This window comes from Dermacentor silvarum, unplaced genomic scaffold, assembly GCF_013339745.2.
Source record: "Dermacentor silvarum isolate Dsil-2018 unplaced genomic scaffold, BIME_Dsil_1.4 Seq485, whole genome shotgun sequence".
In the NCBI taxonomy this organism is placed as follows: Eukaryota; Metazoa; Arthropoda; class Arachnida; order Ixodida; family Ixodidae; genus Dermacentor; species Dermacentor silvarum.
Window position 1 is genome coordinate 24153 of NW_023606310.1, and position 5762 is coordinate 29914.

The following is a 5762-nucleotide window of genomic DNA, read 5'->3' on the forward strand; positions in this document are numbered from 1 at the left end:
AGTGCCTTCGGCTGTGGTACCGTTGGAACAGAGCCTGTCACCAAGCGACGGCCCATCGGCTGAAAACACCATTCCGGCACAATCTCCAGAGGCTTAGCCTCTTCCGTCACAATCAGAATGTTCAGAACTTTCTGCGACCTTACCTGACGACACGCAAAGGAACGTGTGACGCTCTCTGATAGCACAAACAAATATAGCGATAAGAAAGCTGCGACTCATGGTCACTTCAGCAAAAACATTGCGGCGGAAATGTCTAAGACTGACAAAGAAGAATGCAGCTTTAAGAGCGCAGTTGCTCAGCTAAAACATGAAGTTGCGGAGGTAAAGTTACTTTCCGAAATGGCCAACGCTGCAGTCCTTCAGGTATACTTGGCAATGTGTGAACGAATTTGTCAATGTGTGGACAATATGCGCGCTGCTTGCAATTTCCGTGAGATCGTTGTTATTCATTATTCCTGTTTCCAGGACAAGCTGAAGGAAAACGACACCAAAGCACTGTTTCTCAGCGAACAACTTTCATGTCTAGACACAAAGCACCACAAGTGGTCTGAGGCCACAATACGACAAGCCGTGTTATGGCACGCAAAGTCTCCCTGTGGCTACGAGATACTGCGTGAGTCTGGATGCCTGACACTCCCCAGCCGATCAACCTTAAAGAGGTATATAGGAGCTTGCAGCGGGGAGGTCGTTTCCTCGCTGATGAAACAACGGCTACATCAAGAGTCGACCTCCTTGACTGATCGCGTACGTAAAATTTCTGGCTATACCCTGCCATAGTATCACTACAGCCTTTGCCGTGACTGTATTTCACTTTTAGGCGAAAAGGGATCTCTTGTTGTCGACGAGATGTCCATCAAACAAGTAGCAACATACGAAAAAAAAAAAACGCCGACCGCGTGCACGGTCTTGTGGAAATGGGAGGGCTAGAAAAGGCGTTGGGAATGGAAAATGAACTCGCCACCCATCTACTCGCCTTCGTGTTCGTTGGGCTGTCCACCCACTACACGTAAGATATTCCGCCATAGATTTCTCTCGATTATGAGAAAACTGCTGAGTTTGTGTTCATGATCGTAATTTAGGTGTTTAACATTATGCACTCACGCAATCTTTAGCATTCCAGTTGGCTACTACTTCACGAGGTCGACCACAGGAGAACAGCTTCATCATTTGACGATGCGTGTCATTGGGTCCGTTGAAGATGCTGGCTTTGAGGTCGTCAGACTTGTAGCAGATAATCACTCTTTCAACTGCAGAATGTTCTCAATACTGAGCAACGGGGCAATACAACCAGTGGTGCCGTAAGTGCCCTCTCATTCTTTTAAATCTGTTGAAGCTAAGCTACATATGCTAAGTCGGTAATTCCGGAAGGCAGCTTTCCCATACACTTAAGTTCAAGCTGGGATTGTGCTTTCGAAGAAACTTTGTTTCCGTTGATTGACCTTTAATTCAGTTGCGAGGTTTTTCACTCATTGCAGGCACCCCATGAACGACAACAGGAGGCTGTTCCTGGCTTTTGACCACTGTCACATACTGAAAAACGTGCGTAATCAGCTCCTGGCACCAAACCGTTTCCTTTGCAATGGAGGGGAATATTATAGCCCCAAGTATCTGAGGATGTTGGTTCACATTATTGAAAGACAGAACGCATTCAAGCTAGTCCGGCGCCTGACAAGGAAGCACGTGTTTCCTACGAACTTCGAGAAGATGAACGTCAGGAGAGCTCTCGACGTGTTTTCGCCGGAGGTCTGTATTAATGCATCACATAACGCGAAGAATAATTGAACTAGCGAGATATCATAAAGTCAGTATTTTGTCGACGTAAAACGTACGTTAACGGAAGCCACGCTGGCCCTTTTAGCAATTATATGGACACTTCAACCGGATTTCTGCCGTCGGCGTCGTCGTCGCCGTAAGGATCCCTATAGATAAAATCTGCACCGCGCGCCGTATGCCCGAGCGGAAGCGTGCGGGGACGCGCGCTATCACGGAGAGCGAACGCACTCATCTCCCACGCGCAAGCAAGGAAGCAGGAAGCCAGCGCCGGAGGGAGCGGGGGGGGGGGGGGGGCGCACTTCTACTCTGCCAACAACCGCGCTCGTCGCTCGTCCGCACCGTCTCTTATCTCCACACGGCTTTGACCTTTATGCGCCGTGCATTCGCCGCTCAGTTTCCGTTGAAGCGATGGACCGCACGTACCTTCGCCCGCTGCGGCGTATGCTTGCTGCCAGCGTTTTGACAGTCGTTGTCTGCAGTCATTCAGTGTGATCTATTCATGTTTGTTTGTGCGCGCTCACACCACGCTTGTTGATTCAGTTAGTAATAGTCGGGCCAAATTTTCCAACGCACGCTACACATGCAATGCTGCCCGGATCGGCAGTGCAGCGCTACAGGTGTGTCCCTTCGCACGCGCTGCCCACGGGAAGCGCTTCTCATCAACACCACCGTTTCACACGCGCCTTCTCGTGGTCATCGAGTCTCTCTTCATGTCGGTCTACTTACGGCGCAGCACACCTGCTTACTTAATCAGCTCATGTTTACTACAATTCACATTGCTACCAAAGCCGCTCACCTTACTTCGTATGACATTGCTGTGTTGCTATCGCATTCATTGCTTCGCCCTTAGGGCGAAACTGTGACCTTTTTTTCTTCAGGTCACAGCTACACTGCGTTATCTGCAAAAGTATGGAAGGAGATTCGGCGTTTTAGGGTTCGAGGACAGCCTGCCGACGATCCGTCTCATGGAAATGATACACAAGTGGTTCACAATCTATAACATAAGGAGCACCACTTTCTATGTGATCACCAGAGACCCTGATCGGATGCCATTCAGCTCATGTGATGACGACAGGTAGCTAAAGTTATATTAGGAAACACTGTCGTTTTATGCATTGTTAACCTTAATTATCTCAGGTTATCCTGGCTGGAGAACGAGTTTCTGCCGTTTTTTTGCGGCCTGGAAAGAAACAGCGCCTGACAAGCGTGCCTTCATTTCACTGGAAACGTATGAAGGACACCAAATAACGACACGGTGAACTGTGGAGTCGACAAAGTTCCTCCTTCGTTCGGGCTTCATATACGTCCTCACAGCGAAGTTCTCGAGCGATCCTGTAGAAGCCCTGTTCTTCACTGTCCGCCAGCTAAATGGATCGAATGATCAAACAGATGCTCGTGCAGCGCTGTCATCACTGCAGAAAGTGCTAGCCATGGGCATCATTCATTCATCTGCAAGCGGTAGCACAGAACGAACTGTAGGCCTTCATGGCTCGTGCCATCTTCCACTGAGCTTACAGACAGCCCAAACGCAAGGGACCACGCCACCTTCCTTGCCATCACCAAATTCATTAGAAATGCAGCCACAACAGCAAATAAGACAGCTAGGAACACTGCCACAACGTGAAGAAAACATGCCTATAGCACACTATCAGGTTGAAGAAGAAACTTCGGCAACCTTCGCCACAACAGGCCCAAGCACATCATATAACAGCCTTCAGTTGGAAGTGGCAACAGCGAGCACAGAGCACGTAAAGGCTTCTGTTGAGGACATCCACATCGCCATGCGTCCTCACCTTGCAGCTCTACAGAGTTCAGCCGGTGCGTGACGTAAACGCACAGCCTCTCGTACTTTTAACTATATCGCGCGAGAACACTACAATATGATCGTGCGCCGTCCTGAAGGGAACATCGCATTAGACGACTCTTGCACAGGAAAGTGCTTAGTGCGCTTGAGAGTACTCCTGCCGGTCTCGCTGATTATCGCCGCTTAAAGGCGCTACACTGACGCGTGATGGACGCTCGCGCGATATAGTTAAAAATGCGGGAGGCCTGTACCTGCAAGCGCGTTGCAATTGTGTGCTGTGTAGGTCTTTTGAACTACGCGCCTTAATCAAGTGGCGCGCGGCAGCTCAAGCGTTCTTGTCTGACCACGCAAATGTGCTTTGATAAAATAACTTCGGCAAAGCGCAATGCCTAGCCGCATCTTGACGGGAAACTGTGCAAAAGCATTCCTGTACTAGCTGTGGTCAGGGCGCGCGCGTTAGGAACACGTATATACGGCGTCATTCGTAGAGCCCCTGCACGTGCTCACTAGCTGGGTCGTAAGAGAGTATTAGCAAATATTTTATGCAGTTAGCGACAAGGTGCAAATAATACGTGCTTCACAAGAATGTATACAGTGCGACAGGCGAGGAAACAAAGGAACGCATATTGTACTGTTTCATTAATTATTGCCTTTTAAAACTCAAATGTTGGCTGATCAGACGCGCGCAACATGCCCTTTATTCACTGTTCATTCCGATATGCAACCTTTCCCTGCTCTTAGTTTTTTTTTCAGGTCCCCCGCTTCCAGGCATCAAGACTAGCACGCTGGGTCTAATCGCCGGCTTCTTAATAAAAGCCACTCACATGCCAGCAGACGTGCAAAACATCAAGGCTCTTCTAGTCCAGCGACTGCAGTGATCTTTAATGTGGACAGAGGTGGACTCTCGTAACCGCGACAGGAATTCCTTTCCTTTATATGCGCGCTTGAAGAAGCCGCTGAAGCTTTTGCCCCACTGTCAATTCACCAAAAGAAACCAATGTCACTATTTGTGACAACTGTCCTCCCAGCAACTACGCAGAACTACGCTCAAACACGAAGGCTCTACGGAAGAGCACACAAAAATGTTTGCAAAGCTCGTCCTCGACAAATTCAGCAGGCCATTTTTCACAAACTATATGGCCAACAAGACGGAAAAAGAGGCGCGCAAAAAAGTAATTGCAATGAAACCAAACTCCCGAAAGGTGCTTAAAGTTTAGCACGCCACGTTTACTAGACGCTGGTTTTGTAAATAAACACATTCAAATGTTCACTAAAGTGTTAATGAGCATTTTCAAAATAACAATCATTAGAATAAGTCAAAATACGCCCACATAAAGCTCGACGCGCTCGATGAAGCACTCAACGCCCTATCGCAACCATGCATTCGCCGGCACTCCGATGGGGTAACTCGAGCGCAGGCGGCTCCATAGAGAGCCGCCAGCTGAGCAGGTCAGTATTTCAGTAGGTCGTGGTTCTTACTCGTGCTTAAGCAACTTCTTTATGTGCAACACATGCACGATACATCTACAATATTGATGACCACGGATTTTGAAAACTTTGCGACTTTGGTCTGACTACAGTGAGAATGGAATCCACCGGCGCCTCCCACCGTAGCGTCCCAGGCATTCTCGGCGTTATCGTTCCGCCTTCCGAACTTCTGGCCAGCTGATCCCTCCCTCTGGTTAGTGCAAGTCAACAGCCATTTCGTGGTTGCATGGGTAACATCGTCGCTGCTACTACGTGATTCAGTCACGGCGCTCACCAGGCCACGGCGCTCTCATCAAGCCCCGGTACAGCACCGAGGCTTGGTGACACCTGGTATGACACCAGTTTCGATATATTAATTCCCGAACTTTGAATAGAAATGCATTGGCGTTCCAGTTAGTTTCTTAAGAAAACGTCGCTTTATCCACTGAAGCACAAAAGTAACTGGAACGCAAAGTTGGGGAATGAATATCTCGAAACTGGTGTCACCCTGAGAATTAATTCTAAATGGATCCGCCTTGCGAACTCCACGGCTACAATTCGTAAATTGCAATATGGGCGATCAGGTAATTAGTTAAAAACTTAATTAGTGAATTTTTGTTGATTAGTCGATTATGCATTTCAATTTTTTGTGGACGTAATGTCCGCCTCTTCAAGTAGACCAGATCATTAATTATAATTGGGCTATCTGCCACAGGCA

At 48.3% G+C, this 5762-nt stretch overlaps 1 pseudogene; it reads left to right on the top strand.

Annotated features, from left to right (window-relative positions):
* Positions 1–339: 339 nt before the first annotated feature.
* LOC125941863 (uncharacterized) lies at positions 340–4455 on the top strand (annotated as a pseudogene).
* The last annotated feature ends 1307 nt before the right edge of the window (positions 4456–5762 follow it).